The sequence below is a fragment of the Salvelinus sp. IW2-2015 genome, linkage group LG4q.1:29 (assembly GCF_002910315.2).
Source record: "Salvelinus sp. IW2-2015 linkage group LG4q.1:29, ASM291031v2, whole genome shotgun sequence".
Taxonomy (NCBI): Eukaryota; Metazoa; Chordata; class Actinopteri; order Salmoniformes; family Salmonidae; genus Salvelinus; species Salvelinus sp. IW2-2015.
In genome coordinates, this window is record NC_036842.1 from 64,689,824 (window position 1) to 64,707,313 (window position 17,490).

General features: G+C 42.6%; 2 pseudogenes; both read right to left on the reverse strand.

Moving 5' to 3' along the window:
- Positions 1-9,006, reverse strand: part of LOC111960982 (capping protein, Arp2/3 and myosin-I linker protein 3-like) — a 33,233-nt pseudogene extending 24,227 nt beyond the window's left edge.
- Positions 9,007-9,262: 256 nt separating this feature from the next.
- The window catches only part of LOC111962366 (transcriptional repressor CTCF-like), a 19,468-nt pseudogene continuing 11,240 nt past the window's right edge, over positions 9,263-17,490 (reverse strand).

Genomic DNA, 17,490 nt, shown 5'->3' on the forward strand with positions numbered 1-17,490 from the left:
AGAAATGTATACAGAATACTCTACTCTAGTGAAGGGGTTTGATCGTAATGATGCCCACACACTGGCCCCCTGCAGAGTCCCCCTGGACAGTTCCCAGAACAGCCCTTCAGCCCCCTCCACTCCCCCTTGGTGAGGCTGGGCTGGTCCTGGGGTCTCCTCATTGTGCTATAGAGCAGGGGATCATCCCATGAGACACACACACACTGAGAATAATGTATGTTATATTGTTTGAATTGTGTGTGATTTATCACCTGCTGGCACCACCTAACACACACACACACACCTCCCTGTACTCTCTTTAGGTAGGAATAAAATGAGAGAACATCCAATTCAGAGAGCGATAGAGAGAAGACGTGAGAGAGAGAAGGAGAGAGGGTGAGAAGGAGAGAGRGCGAGAGAGAAAAYGGGTGAGGTGAGGAATCATACCATTGTCAGAGAGGTCCAGACTGCTGATGGCCTTGGCTTCAAAGATGTGCTCCTGAATCACCTGGGCGCCAGCAGACCTCAGCTGCACATATAATACACATGATTATCAGCCAGACAAAACCTAGCTCAGCTACCTGGTTAGTGATGATAAGCCTCATTATTGCAATAATTAATCAATATTAAATCATGATTATTTGAAGAAATGACCAAATCTCTCAGTACTGAATTTCCACGACAACATGCATGTGTGTGTGTGTGTATATATAGGTACCTCACAGCCACTCAGGTCTAGCTCCAGCCCACACAGATGAGTATTTGTGGCAAGACCCTGCAACAACAATCTGCATACAAGACCGATTGAGTTCATTTCACCACAAAAATATGCGTATCAAACTGCAGTATACACATAAATATGTCAATCAAAATGCAAACACATAATTATAAGTAGGCATCAAATTCTGTTTGGCATGCATCACATTTCTATTTCCTGGTTTAACATTCCATCAGTGCTCACCTGAGAGCCTCTGGGGGTAGTTTGGTTCCTGCCAATCCAATGTATCGGAGCTCATTGCTCTTACTGAAGAATTCCTTTACAGTCCTCGTCACTTCCCTCACCTTCCTGGGGACAGAGACAGGTCAGTGGACGGGTTGGGCAACAATAGTCAGAGATGACACATAGCAGGGAGCTCACCTGTGGGAGAAGGGGTTTCTGGACAGGTTGAGGTGGGCCAGGTTGGGGCAGCAGCCTGCTGACAGAGATACAAACAGCTAGGGAGAGAAGAAAGTTGGGGATGTAAAAGGTTCATTGGTTCACATTGGCACAAACATGTGACATCGAAAAGCAGATCAGGTTGTGTATTTTAAATTGAGGAATATGACAGAAACTGGCTGGAGGTGAAAGGACAAAGGCCACTTACAGTGTCCAGAGGGCAGTCTGTGCCACTCAGGTCCAGGTAAGATACAGCATTGGTCCCAGACAGGAACTTAAACAGGTTCTGACAGGTAAAGATGTAAAGCTATTCAGTGCTATGGTCTTGTAGACTAGAGCCAAACCCAACTACAGGGCAACTCAATTCAATAATGTACAGTAGAGTAATACATTTACTGTGATTGAGTTGCCTCCTGTATCATTAAGTCATATCAGTATCAAGTAGCATGCACATCCTGTCACTTGAGACTGTACTGGAAAAACAAACTCCCTTTATGTCAAATAACCTCTATAGACAACCCATTACTGAATATAACCACAGAGTTCATGTTCCATAGCATACACCCTATACATTACAAAATGCATTTAGCTGAGATTAGCAGCGCCTACAGTATGGAGGTTTACTCAAGTGTAATAGTGTATGGAGCGAGCGAGACTGAATTCTAAGAAGTGAACTGAAAACAAGTGCTGCCCCCGCACTCACCACAGCTTCCTCTGTAGCCAGAATGCCTGTATTCCCTGACAGGTCCAGGTGACACAGAGAGCTGGAGAAGGCCTTGTTCTGCCGTAACGCCTGAGTCAGACTACCTAGACCTGGATGGATGGAAGGGAGGGAAAGGAATCAGAGAGAGAAAAGAAGCTGCACGGATCTCTATTTATTCACAGTATGTAGCACTAACAAAAGCAACCCAAGTAGTCAGGCATGCTTTCAATAGAATATGTAAAAGCCATTACATTCACATCTGTGTGGAAGATGGACATTTCAAAAGGGTGCAGCAGACAGAAGAGTTGGAATGTACCTTTGGGAGAGACACTAATCCTGGAGAGGGACAGCTGGGTGAGACCATTGGGCAGATTCTCCAGTTCCTGACTGAGAGCTATCACACCTGATGACAGATATCACAACGTTACACACATGAGCAGCTGAGTAGTCACTAGCCATTCCAGGGAACACCAGCAATGGACATTGACAAACCTAAAAAGTTATCAATGGTAACTAAATGCTTGCCTTTGTCCTCTATGTGATTGGCTGACAGGTTGATGGTGTGGATGGCGGAGCAGGTGTGATCTCGCAGGGCACAGGCCATCTTCACTGCAAAATCCCTACAAGAGGAATGGCCAGGAGAGAGAAAGAGGAATGGAAAATAGTTATTCCTGTGAACTAAAATGAATAATAAAGTGTCAACCAATCACATAAATCAAATGTCATCCAAAGATTTCCCACTTCCTCTGTGCTTCTGGCACCAGGTAGACTGTTTTGGGAGAGGAGGGAGGGAGGTAGAGAGGGAGGGAGTAAGGGATTTTTAATGAAGGTGAGGTGTATCAGGTAGTAGACTACTCACAGTTTGATCCCACATCCCTCTAGACACACCTCCTCCAAGGTGGAGGATCTGTTGATCATGAAGAGAACCTGCTCTTGGACCTCTGAGCTCTGTGGATAGATACAGAGGGGGAATTATTATTCCTCTGATTTCTATTGAATCATTAGCCATCCCGTCTCCATACACTGGCAGCAAATCTAATCTCAATGAGAATCTCCATCTGATCTCCATCTTCAGTGTCAGTCCTTTTCTCTGGTCGCAAACCACCTTAAATAMATTTTCCTGTAGAATATAACTACATCTGTGCAGTTCCAGACAGCTTCTCTCCCTTATCATGAAGGTCATTTCCCTGAACTCCATCATAGCCATGTGATTGCCTAAAGGCACTCCAGTATCACTAACACAAAAGTAGCTAGATTATGAAGTCATTATCGTGCCCTGCCTCCAGGGCACAACAGTCTGTGTGTACATGTGATGACTGTTGATAAGCCCTGCTAGACCCTGCAGCCTAGACCAGGCTGCCAGTTAGGTCAGCCACAGGATCCCATCATCAGCTCACACTGCCAACACGTACAGACAGCCATGACAGGCCCAGAGAGAGCAGTACTCAGGGATAGATAGTGATAACATGAGACAGTAAGCTCTCCAACTGGACCTGGAGAAACAGACCAAGATGTGGCTAAAAAGTTTACCAGTTTGAGGTCTTTGCTGGAGATCTTGGTGAACCATTGGTTGAAGGAAAGTGCGGCCACTGATAAGGCCAAATCTCTGTTTTCCAGGTGACTGAAATCCAGGAGGTTGAATTCCCGACAATTCTGGACATAGTAAATGTTGTCCACATCCTGAAATAATATAAATCATAAACACCTTTACTAATATTCTTGATCTATGACTACATCAGTTGATATTAATAGTAGAAAAAAACATTTATCAGAAACATTGAATGTTGTGTCATCATAGGGGGATGGTAACCTACTGACCCATTGGACCTCCTCTCTGCAGGGTAATTCATTGAAGTCACATAGAGCAGCATACGTCTCTGAGAAGCCTCCTGTAGTGTAGAGAACCAAGGAATGGCAGAGCTATTCAAATACTGTACAAATCCACATCCACACACCTACACAATGTCCACATAGTACGATACACACAAATGAGGGGACAATGCTGCAGTGGTGTGATTGATTCTACTGACCACATGGTCCCAGTGTTCCAGTCAGGTGCTCCTCCACCCGGGTTGCCAGGTTCCACATCCGCTCCTGCAGGTCTGGAGGGATYTTCTTCAGGATCTTCCTGAGAGCAGGAAATCGACACACATACATGTCACACATTTTAATCCTCTTAAAATGACAGATATTTACATTAGGTATCCACTTTATCATCGGTATTGGATTGAAATATGATTCAGAAGTGACCTCTCTGAGTAAGAAAACCTCCATTCCTTGGATAGAAGAGGAGCCCTAATCAGTTGGTTAATGGGTAGATGTTTCACCTCAAGGGTTTCTGCTATAAGTATATCACAAGCAGCTCTCACCATGTTTGAGGGAGGAAAATGTCCATCTGCATTGCCACGACACTCACCCTGGAGATGAATCAGGGAAGATCTTCTTCAGAGAAGCTGTCACATGACTGACCATAGCCTCAAGGTCCTCAACAGATGTCAGACTGAGAGAGTAGGTCTGTCTGTCCGTCTCAATCACCACCTGAATCGTCAACACATACAGTACAAAGGAGTCTTTCTATCGGTCTGTCACTACAACCACCATGCAGAGATACAGATACACATTCTGAAAGAAAGATTGTCTAAATAGTATAGTGGTTAGTGGACACGAACTCGGAAACACATTAACACCGTCTCTGCTTGTTCATTTGGTGTAACTAAATACCTGTAGACTAGTGATGCAGGGGTTGACTCATAAATCGCAGTCCCGGTGGGTTTGGGGTCAATAACTATTGTGTAGATGGATGTGTGGTTGTGAGGTGCTATACATATTCGACAGTCACAAGATGGGACTTACAATAGGTTTATGGTGCGTCAAGGGAACTGTAGYCTACTGTTCAGATGGGTTAAATGGAAACTGAAATCTGGACACTGACTGTAGGTCTATAACCTCTCACATAGCCTTAATATTAATGTAGGCAAAATGTTGACTGGGGAACAGGAGTGGAGAAACATGATTTCTTTCTTTCAGCATCTTGAGAGAATGTGAATGCCCAGTTAGATACCGTCTGAGGTGCTCTTTATCGGCGTCATAGAAGTTTATAGTATTTCAAACACATAAAAGATGTATCCAAGCCAAACTCAAATATTATCATTAACATGTTGGGTCGTTTTCACAGATTTCTATTTCCTTACAATCGGTCAAACTGATGTCATTTTGAAATTGTGCACAGAAAATCCCCTGTTTTTTTTCGGGTGGGGGGGGGGGGGGGGGGGGGTTATTGCATTTTCTCCCCGTTACTTAAACGTCTTTGCCCCGCGGCAGAAGATAACAGAAAACTTTACCGATGTCAACTGAATGAAGCATTCATCAATTTATGACACTGGTGAGCAAAGGTTTTATTTAGTCTTCTAGGGCAACAAGTAATGACAGAAGAGAAGCCGCATGCATCTAATTATAGACAAGTTGACTAACAAATAGCCTACAAAAATGTTGGGAAATTTTAAGAAACATCTAAACCAGGCAACATCAAAAATCCTGCACCCCCTGTCAAAACAAACATTCCACCATCTTTGACTGTAGCCTACAGTATGTTTTCTATATAGCGGTTTAGGCTCAGTTGCAGGTTTTCACTTTATCACATATAGTCAGGCAGTTGCGGGTGAACAAACAACTGACCAGCACCCCACTACTGTAGACATTGTGATGAGGGGTGACATGGGCACGTCTGACTTTGTCTCAAAGTGGGGGGGGCAAAAATACAAAAACAAGAACGCAAATGTATCATTCTCCACATTTAATGTCAGCAAGGGTGTTCCATAACTTACATTTCAAATTTCCACTTGCATAGCCATCGAGACACAAGAACTGAGCATGTGTAAAACCCTTTGCTTACGGAAAACCATGTCAAGCGAAGTCGACATTAAAATGCAGTTTAACCCTATTTGGCTAATTTGTTCCCATTGGAAACGACAGGCTGTGGTCTATCTTGGGTTAGTTATAAAAATATTTGGTGTCACTGAACTGAGCAACAGTCAGAGAAAGAATGACAGTGTCTGCACATGTTCACCCCYCCGAGTACCTGAACCAGTGGCAGTGACTAATGTTTCCTACCAACAGGACGTAGAATGTTAACCTCTGCAGCGCTACAGAAGACAAACCACCACAATCTCAGARCCCTGACTGAAGTCTGGTGACCTTTGACTGCATCCTGTGTATATGGAATGGGACCAGAKGTGCGTAAGGAGGGGATTCTTCAGATGAGTGGATGGAAATCTGAAGTTCACCCCATTTCCTACTGGTATAATTCCATCTCCATATGTGGTAGGTCAAATACTGTAAACATATGGTGATGGGTGGAGGACAGCAACAGCGGCAGGTAGCCTAGTGGTTAAGAGCATTGGGCCAATAACCAAAAGGTCACTGGTTTGATATCTCCGAGTTGACTAGGTGAACAACATGTTGATTTGCCCTTGAGCAAGGCACTTAACCCTAATTGCTSCTGTAAGTCGTTCTGGATAAGTATGTCTGCTAAATTACAAAGAAATGACATCTGGAATGTTTTACTGTTCACATTTAACAGCATTGAGTTGGATAATTTGCTATGTGCTTCTGACCTCTTATTCAGCACAAAGCATGTTTTTACAGCGAATAATTTACATGACCAGCAGTGATCAGAGCTAGCTTATGGTCAATCAGGGCTGCTATTTTTCAAACAGACATTAAAACCTCTTAACACCCAGGCAGTGGTAACCATGGGTCACAGTGGTCAGCCAGCCATATACCATCGTTTCCCCCTCCCTTTATTTACACAGTACAGGTACTGTATGTGCAACAAATATTTGCAGCCTGGTTCAGGCAGCTTTCAAATGTTTCAATGAACTACTGAGAAACATACGTCATTCAAGCTGAACAGAACAGACAAGTTAGAAGTGACACACACTACAATACAAAACATGTCACTTAAACACATATAGAAGGACATTATTTGGTTTACCTGATTAAGACTCTCAATGCTGATGGCATAAATCTCTAAATAGCTGAAGGAGCTTTCCACCTGCAGGGAGAGACCAGACTGTGGACAACAGTGAAGCACTGATACAAACACAGAAAATGTATACTGACTCACACAGGTTAATACATGAAAGGGAAGGTGACGGGAAGAGAGAAAAAGAGAGGGGGGGTGATGGAGAGACTGAGGTCCTGTTTGGGGGGGGCGGGGCGGGTCCGCGAGCTAACTCTCCAATGAGAGTCAAAGTAAGATAAGAGTTCTCATTACTACGTCAGCTAACAGGGGAGAGTGGGGGAGGGAGGTCATTACGACTGAAACTTAAACAAAACATTTGCCTTCATGGGCCTCCAACCATGGTCACGGTACCTATAGCAAAGTACACAACTGACATAAGCATAAGTGAAGTCATGCCCACTTTCAGTCACATGAGATGACATTTTATTTGTGTTACTTCCCTTTTGTCCACGTGAGGCATTTCTGTTTTATAAGTATACAAACAACACAAACTGAGGCCAGYATAACTTGTTTCTACACTGTATAACAATTATTAGAATGTACTAATACAGGTCCCATCCTCTCTCTAATGCATTGAGCCGCTCCATTTAACTCTCCCTCTCTATCTAGTGTGCCATGCTCCCTTCCTCCACTCTCCCTCTCTATCTAGCGTGCCATGCTCCCTTCCTCCACTCTCCCTCTCTATCTAGCGTGCCATGCTCCCTTCCTCCACTCTCCCTCTCCATCTAGCGTGCCATGCTCCCTTCCTCCACTCTCCCTCTCTATCTAGCGTGCCATGCTCCCTTCCTCCACTCTCCCTCTCTATCTAGCGTGCCATGTTCCCTTCCTCCACTCTCCCTCTCTATCTAGCGTGCCATGCTCCCTTCCTCTGCTTGGTAAGTTAATACTCAACTTGACCTGCAGGTCTCCAATTTTATTTGGAGGTGTGTGCTGGGACTCAGTTGGCACTGGCTGGGTATTTCTTCTAAAGGGAGATACATACCTGACTTCCAGTATCCAAAGTCTATTTTTACAATAATTTCCTCATTCTTCTGTAAGCTCATATCAGACTGTAAATTAGTCCTGACTGACCATAACCAGACTCAAGCAATGGTGTTAACATGTAGTTGATTTATAGTTGGAGCAACTGTATTCAAGACATGAGTAAACACACAAACACTTACCCTGACAAGTTGCTTACTGAGGACAACATAAGATCTCCATAGAGTCATCACCTTGTTGAAAAGTGTAAACAAAAACAAACATGTCAGTAACCACTACAAGATCAAAGACTGTCTGTCTAGTGTGTGTGAGAGAGAGAATGGACTACATTGTATGTAGCTAACTGTATTGGAGGTTTATTCAAATTCTTGAGCTAGTCAGCTTAATAGCGCCACTTGCAGGTGGAACCTGGTAACTTCAGCCACATTACAAACAGATAAACTGTATTTCTCTAGGGGTGAACCCTCCTCCTGGAGACCCTTCGGTAGCATTTTGTTCCAGCCCAATATGCAAACACACCAGATTCCAGATAATCGGCTGCTGCTCTTTTGCACATTTAAACACACACAGCTAATATAGTTTAACCCTCTGTGGTCAACATAAACAAATGCCCACAGCGCCAAACAAGCCCCAGCCGATGCCAAGTAGCAGGGTTTTCTTAACCAGCACAGGTTAAACCACCCACCACAGTGATTTGTTGGACCCAGGGACCATGAGGTGCCTACTCACCAGAACCCTGCTCTCAGCCTTCCCCTTGGGTTGGTTTAGCTGCACCTGCCGCATGAGACAAATCTTCTGGGGCTTCAGCAGCTGAGTGATGTGCTCTTCTCAGGAGAGAATAGAGATGAATGAAAATAACAGGGACAGCGAGCCATTCATACAATAATGCAAATATTTCAGATTCAGCCTGGCATACAGACAGCTCTTTGCCAAGAGGATACAGGCACCGCCGTAACACAAATATATATTTTTTGGGGGGGGCGGGGGAGACAGGAGAAAAAAAAGAGGCCATCTCAATCTTAAATGAGCATACAAACAGGAATACATTGAGAAAGATAAAGTGACAGGAAAAACAGTGGAGCTCCATACCTTGCAAGCTGTAAGAGATGTCAGTATTGCCAGCCATGATGTTGGGCCCAGCTCTTGTCAGTAGGGGTAAGAGAGAAAGAGGGAGAGAGAGCGTGGGAGTAGCAGCAGCGGAGGCAGCTCAGGCAGGTCTGGGAGGTACACACACACACACACACACATCCTGCTGCTGTCAACCACACTCAGACTGAAACCATAGCAAGCTAGGAGCCCTGAGACAGGAAATGACAACCCTTTCAGTATCACCTTTGCTAAAGATCCTTACATGATCTGCTGCAATAACATAGTAATGTCAAAAGAACTTCAACAAAAAATACAAAGGAAAAAACAGGAGTAGGCCAATATCTTTTTATTAGCTGTACAGTAATACATTCCGCATACCAACAAACAGTATTCATGTTGGTTTTCAGATCATTGTAAAATTTACACAGTACAGCCAGGTACAAAAATGCATCAACCTAGAATTTTTAAGAGCTTGACAAAAGCAATTTAAATGCAATTACATATAGAAGGAAGCTTCATGTTGTATCAGGTTCAAATGTTCTATGAAAGAAAGGACATTGTTCTCTGATACGACTAACAACCTTTATACAAAATACCTTTCCCTTATAGTTCTCTCCTCCCCTTTTTGAACCTCCTAATCAGAATTCCACAAGGCCCTCTGACCGCGTCTGTATACATCCCACAACAAAACTGCACCGTTAGGACAARATGGTTTGAGAAATGAACAGTGAACTGGGAGAAACATTCTACTTCACAAGATTACCAAAGCCTTAATAATCATCTTTCATTTACAGTTAAGACCTGAAGCTAGTTCAATTGGACACCTCCCTCCTTTACATTTTCACACAGAACTTGATTAAAGCTTTCCAGAACATGGGCGCAATTTACATCACAATCTCTCTACCTTATCTTGAAAAGTAAAACAAGACGTACATGGTCATCTTTCAAAACCTCTAACAGTATTCCATGCGGTCGAGATGTTAGGTAGGTTAAGAGTGAGTAAAGCTGCTATCTTCTGTACCTCCCAAAAAAAACACTAGATATTCAGGCTAAAAAGCTAAAAACCGGAAAGGTCATATCTCCAACATGATTTACAGAGTGGGCAAAGCCTCCCACTTTAGAGATTAGAAATTCACATACAGCCTGTGTTCCAAACAGCTATGGTTAAGAGTTCCTTTCCCCCAGCATTAAAGTTCTTTAGATCACTAGAAAAAGATTAAAATATGTTTGTAATAAAACTAAAAAAGTATTTACAAGCAAAACCAGCCAAGATTACCATTTGTACAACATAACTGCAGTCTTAAAAACTTTGTGGGTGGATGCATGTCACTGTCCCTGATTATAGTAGTTAATGTAAGCCTCTACAAACTCCATAATCTGTGACAAGTATAACAGTAAGTAAAATGTAATATGCAGTGAATAAAGTGTTAAAAAATGGAAGGACTTCCTTTGACAGCTAAAGTAATAGTTTTAGTCTACAGCAGAGGTCCTAGATAACAAGGCTGAAATTATTGGCACTCACTGTTGCCATGTCAAGCTCACAAACAGGTTAAGAAAATAGTTTATTAGTTGGAGGGAAAAACGGGGAGAAAAAAAACAAAGAAAAAAAAAAATGACCACTACAGAAAGTCCCAATGTCCACCATGTGTCGAACCTCAGCGACCATCCCTCCATGAAGGGATCCATTATTACACATTTCTCCAACATTCCTCCCATAAAAAAATATCTACATTTCTACAGACCAAGCAGCTGGAATTTAAACTGTTACAGTGAATGCATGGAAGGAAGTGGGTTTGAGAGTGATAAGAAAACACACCGATTTGTTTAAGACAAAAACCAAAAGTGTAAAGCGGAGTGGTTTGTAAGATGGCAGATTGTATGAAGAGGATAGACTTGTTGAAGGGAAAKGTTGAGACAAGGGGATGTCTTTGAGCAGTCTGTGTGGGCTAGATCACCGGTCCATCATGCTGAGGATCATCTCAGGGGTGAGGTCTCCGTTGGGGGCAGCGTCTGCTACAGGCAGCTCCAMCGTCTCCACCCCTGCCTCCTCTGGCTGCTCCACCACCACCTCTGGGGCAGCCTGTTCAACCTCTGGCTCCTTCTTCACTATGATGTTCTCTATAGCGCCGGTATTCTCATCCTCCACCTGAATGATGACTGCAGCTGAGGAGACAGATAACACCAGGTATTATAACTCGACATTAAAATGGTCAGTAAAGCATAAACTGGGCATAGATTTAGACCAGGGATGGGCAACTGGCAGCCCGCCCCCTTTTTGTAGGCCCGCAGATCAATTTACCCAAAATGTAAAAAAATACTAGGAACACCGTCCTTATATTATGTYGCACCCACTTTTGCCCTCAGAACAGCCTCAATTCATCATGGCATGGACTCTACAAAGTGTTGAAAGCGTTCCAAAGAGATACTAGCCCATGTGGACTCCAATGCATTCCCACAGTTGTGTCATGTTGACTGGRTGTCCTTTGGGGGGTGGCCTATTCTTGATACACATTGGAAACTTGAGAATTCCAGAGTTCAGATTTTATGTGGCCCCTACCCCCATCAAAGTTGCCATCCCTGATTTAAACATTGCATGATATTGGATCAGGGAGATTTAACTCACCTGCAGCAGCCTTGCCTTTGGGGGCAGCCTTGCTGGCTTTGGCGGGTGGGGAGGGTTTGGGGATGTTCTTGGGAGGTCTGCCGCGTTTCCTCTTGACAGGTGGCTCTACAGGAGCAGGAATAGGTTTGGTGGGTGGAGCCTGCTCCAACTCCATCTCCTCCTCTTCCTCCAGCAGTGCTGCTTCAGCCTCATCCTCTTCATCAATGTCATCCAGCTCAGGATCAGCATTGTCCTCTGGAGGTGGGAAGTTTAAGAGTCTAACACTGATCTCATTACATCCAAAGAGCAATAGTTTATAGGACACTACAATTAGCTATGTTTCAGTATAAGAAAGGGCCTCTCACCACTGTCGTCGTCATCGTCATCATCATCATCATCATCATCGTCGTCCTTCCTTGAGCGCATCTTCCTCTTCCTCCCACCTCGTCCTCTCTTGGGTGGGGATCCATTCTCTCCTTCACTAGGATCCCCGTTACAGTTCTCTGCATGTCTGGCCATGGTGTTCTGAGGAGAGATTTAAAAAATAAAATATAAAAGTTTAACAGAAGGATAAAATGAAGGGCTATGCCCAAAAAAATGGATGTATTCTTCCACTCAATAAATGTGTGTTTGAGTGAGTGTCCACACCCTGCGGGTGAAGGCCTTGCCACACTTGGTGCACACAAAGGCGGTGGGCACAAAGTTGGGGTCATGGTAGCGCCGGAAGTGCATGTCCAGGAGCTGCTTCTGACGGAAGGTCTTCTCACACTGGCTACAGGCGTAAGGCTTCTCTCCTGTGTGGGTGCGCCTGTGCATCAGCATGTGGCGCTCCTAGTCAATGCAAGGACAGCAAGAAAAACATAAGGACAGAAAACTTTTACCAACTCCATCTCAAAACTATGCTGACTGTCCAGTATCCATAATGAGTGAACGTTTTTTATATTGAGGGACACCTGGAGGTAATTGCAATGAAATTAAAATGGATGGTCATCCACCCGAGGAAAATATATTTTTTTACCTGGCCCTTCCAGAACGTTTTACTATATATTTTTTTTACCTTCCCCCTCCAAAATGATAATTAAAACAAAATAGCAGGGAATATTGAATCCCTTTTTACTAGGCTATCAATGTTGCAGTCGTGATTTCTATCTAATCAATCCCTGGTTGAGAACCACTACTGTATTCATACCATATTCATATTATCCACTAGAGGGCAGCATTTACCACTAAAGGATGATAACTATAAATTACACATGACTTTAAACTGTTAGTGAGCATCCACACTAGAGGAAAGTTTGTTCTACAGTAGCCTACAACGGTCAATCAACTGATCAAAGCATCCTACTGCACGCTGTATATCCTACTGCACGCTGTATATCCTACTGCACGCTGTATATCCTACTGCACGCCTATTATTAAGGAGGTAAAACAGACCATCCAGTGCGTGTTCATTGTCATAAACTAGGTTTCCATCCAACTGGCAACAGATTTTCATGCGAATATTCTCAAATCTGCATAAAAACAATATGCGCATTTTCCCAGAAGAGATGAGTTTGCAGATGAATTGTTGCAGATAAAAGGCTGTGCATGATGACGTAGTGCACATAAAAATATCTTACGCGGTTACATTTCCATTCCCATCCATTAAAAAATACAAGTTAAATGAGTTTCCATTGCATTTTCAACTCTGATGGTTCCGTTATATAGTGATTGTGCCCACTGGTATTTTCACTTGCGTTCTAGCAAACAGTGTGCAGATACAGTACTGTATCCGCACGCTGTTGGCTAGAGCGCACCTATAGCCTACATGAGATTATTATGGACAAAAGAGCGAGATTATTTGTATTTGTCAAATGGCAGCCAAGCATCGATGATCATGTCACCAGAATAAGACCGTGGATATTTATTGAAAAGGAGCATCAAGCTCCTCACCTTGAACCTTCACCACCTGTGAAGTTCATCATAACTTTACATTTMATTTGTAGCCTAATAAACTGCATGTTTTCCCGACCAGTTGTAATGGGAGGACAACACGTCATCGCGTGACTCCATGTTTACTTCGATATGATGGTTGTTATATCAATATTTGCACATAAAAGCATTTCCACCGTCATTTCTCACATAATGAATTTTTCCAACACAATAAGATCCTACCTTCTCTAGCGTCTTTTGTTTTGTCGACATTTGGGAAGTTTACCTATTTTCTTTTTCAATCAGCCCTGTCATGACAATTTTAATCTGCTAAATGTACTTCACTCTCATAAAAAGGTTGGATGAAAACCTGGTTAGTGTGACAACTGAAAACAATACTTCAAATGTAGGCTACATGTAGCCTAATAAAAATATAAAATATAAACAAATATTTAAATGTAGATTTTCAAACGCGTTTTACCCTGCGCATCTTTTACGYCATGTCATTGCTTGCCTCATTGCTCAAGTGGTTTGCAAGTGATTTCCATTGTTCTAATGGATGTCAATTCATTTGGATCTTCTTTTTCACTGTGCTCATCAAGGTCTGTCCTGTGCAACCATTTAAATACATCAGTGAAACAATGTTATAACTAGCCAGTGATAGATACTCTGTGCATCTTTCCCCGACATTTAATTTTACATTCAGCAATTAACAAGAGCAAGCCTGCTTCTCTCCAAGAAAAGTCTATTAGGCCTAGGATATATATATATATATAAATAATCTCCTACAGATTCTGTAGCCTATAGTTTATCCTGGGATTTCACGAAAAGAGGAATAGCGGAGAGTCTTGAGTCTGTAGCCTATAACGCGCAGGAATAGAGAGGGTAGAGTTGTGTAGACGATTAGGCAACTCATTAGATAAATATTAGGGCTACAAATATTTACCTGTCAAAGTGCAAGGGGGAAAAAGTACGAAAGGGTAGATACAGTAAGTTCAGATACACCTTAGCCAAATATATTTAAACTCAGTTTTTCATCATTCCTGACATTTAATCCTAGAAAAAAATTMCCTGTCTTAGGTCAGTTAGGATCACCACTTTATTTTAAGAATGTGAAATGTCAGAATAATAGTAGAGAGAATGATTTATTTCAGCTTTCATCACATTCCCAGTAGGTCAGACGTTTACATACACTCAATTAGTATTTGGTAGCATTGCCTTTAAATTGTTTAACTTGGGTCGAATGTGTCGGGTAGCCTTCCACAAGCTTCCCACAAAGCTGGTGTAACTGAGTCAGGTTTGTAGGCCTCCTTGCTCACACACGCTTTTTCAGTTCTGCCCACAAAATTTCTATAGGATTGAGGTCAGGGCTTTGTGAAGGCCACTCCAATACCTTGACTTTGTTGTCCTTAAGCCATTTTGCCCCTGTCCATTTGGAAGACCGATTTGAGAACAAGCTTTCACTTCCTGACTGATGTCTTGAGATGTTGCTTCAATATATCCACATAAATTTCCTTCCTCATGATGCCATATATTTTGTGAAGTGCACCAGTCCCTCCTGAAGCAAAGCATCCCGACAACATGATGCTGCCACCCCCGTGCTTCACGGTTGGGATGGTGTTCTTCGGCTTGGAAGCCTCCCCCTTTTACCTCCTAACAGTTCTATTTTTGTTTCATCAGACTAGAGGACATTTTAAAACAAGTTAATGACTCCAACCTAAGTGTATGTAAACTTCCGATTTCAACTGTATGTGCATTCCTCCAGGCTGCGCTCGGCAGCAGTCAGGCACGCAAAGYTCCACTATTGATTAGGCCTATGTTATTAGACAATAACATTGTTCTACCTAGGCTACAACAGTGCAACGAGGAAAAGTATTATTGTTATCAAATGAGTACACAATTATGTTTGGAAAAATAACGTTCCCATTGTAAGCTGCCTATTTCTCAGGTCCAGATACTAGAATATGCATATAATTGACAGAGTAGGATAGAAAACACTCTAAAGTTTCCAAAACTGTCACAATATTGTCTGTGAGAATAACAGATTCGAAAACCTGAGGAAATTCAACCCGGAAGTGACTCTTATTTAGAAAAATCCCTGTTCCATTGCCTGCCTTTCCTGCATTTAAAGGGATATCAACCAGATTCCTTTTCCTGTGGCTTCCTCAKGGTGTGAACAGTCTTTAGACATAGTTTCAAGCTTTTATTTWWAAAAATTAGCGAGATTTATCAAAACGCATCAGTGGATACACGGATGTCCCTCCATTAGTTGATGCGCTTGACACTGGTTGCTCGACATTTTCTTTCTCTCCAGTAATGAATAGTTTACAGTCCGGTTGAAATATTATCGTTTATTGATGTTAAAAACAACCTGAGGATTGATTATTTAACAACTTTTGACTGTTTCTCCGAACTTTACGGATACTCTTTGGAATTTTCGTCAAGCCTTGATGACCTGTCTAAGGTTTAATAATCTTTATCAAACAAAAAGGACCATTTATTGTGTAACTGGGATCTCGTGAGTGCAACCATCTGAAGATCATCAAAGTAAGCGATTCATTTTATTGCTTTTCTGGCTTTCGAGACCAATCTACACTGCTGCTAGTGTTTCTTAATGTTTCCTAGTGATCGACAAACTCAAACAAACGCTTGGATTGCTTTCGCTGTAAGCATATTTTCAAAATCTGACACGACAGGTGGATTAACAACAAGCTAAAGCTGTGTTTTGCTATATTGCACTTGTGATTTCATGAATATAATTTTATTTTTATTATTAAATTTTAAAAAATAAAAAATGATTTGGCGCTCTGCAATTTAGCAGTTGTTGATGAAATGATCCCGCTAAAGGGATCCGTGCGTCAAGAAGTTAAAATTCTAAATCAAATAGCTAAATGGTCCTTGGTATGACCTTCATAAAACAATTCCATATAGCTTAGTGCAATTTGACCCCCTTTTCGTGATAGCCAATTGGTAGTTACGATCTTGTCTCATCGCYACAACTCCCCAACGGGCTCGGGAGATGCGAAGGTCGAGTCATGCGTCCTCCGAAACACGACCCGCCAAGCCGCGCTGCTTCTTACCACCTGCTCGCTTAACCCGGAAGCCAGACCCACCAATGTGTCAGAGGAAACACCGTTCAACTGACGACTGAAGTCAGGTTGCAGGCACCCGGCCAGCTACAAGGAGTCGCTAGAGCATGATGAGCTAAGGAAAGCCCCCCGGCCAAACCCTCGCCTAACCGCAGGACAATCTTCCATGCCACACAGCCTGGTCAATCAAGGTGTGGATGGAGGACCACCAGATCAAGACCCTGTCATGGCCAGCCCAATCTCCAGACCTGAACACCATTGAAAACCTCTGGAATGTGATCAAGAGGAAGATGGGTGGTCACAACCCATCAAACAAAGCCGAGCTGCTTGAATTTTTGCTGCCAGGAGTGGCATAAAGTCACCCAACATCAATGTGAAAGACTGGTGGACAGCATGCCAAAACGCATGAAAGCTGTGATTGAAAATCAGGGTTATTCCATCAAATATTGATTTCTGAACTCTTCCTAACTTAAAACATTAGTATTGTGTTTAAAAATGAATATGAACTTATTTTCTTTGCATTATTTGAGGTCTGACAACACTGCATCTTTGTTATTTTGAGCAGTTGTCATTTCTGCAAATAAATGCTCTAAATGACAGTATTTTTATTTGAAATGTTGTCAGTAGTTTATAGAATAAATTTTTTTATTCTCATTTTACCCAAACACATACCTATAAATAGTAAAACCAGAGAAACCGATAATTTTGCAGTTGTCTCAATTTTTTCCCAGAGCTGTATATGGAGCACACAACAATCACAGCTCTGTAGATTTTGCCGCGAAGAGACAGATTCAATAGATAATTTATTCTGGTATTGCCCCTATGTCGCTTGTTTCTGGTCACAGGTTCAAATCCTGCAGTACCAGACGTGTCCCCCTGCTTAAGCCAGTACATGTCCAGGACCGTCTGAAGTTTGCTAGAGAGCATTTGGATGATCCAGAAGAAGATTGGGAGAAT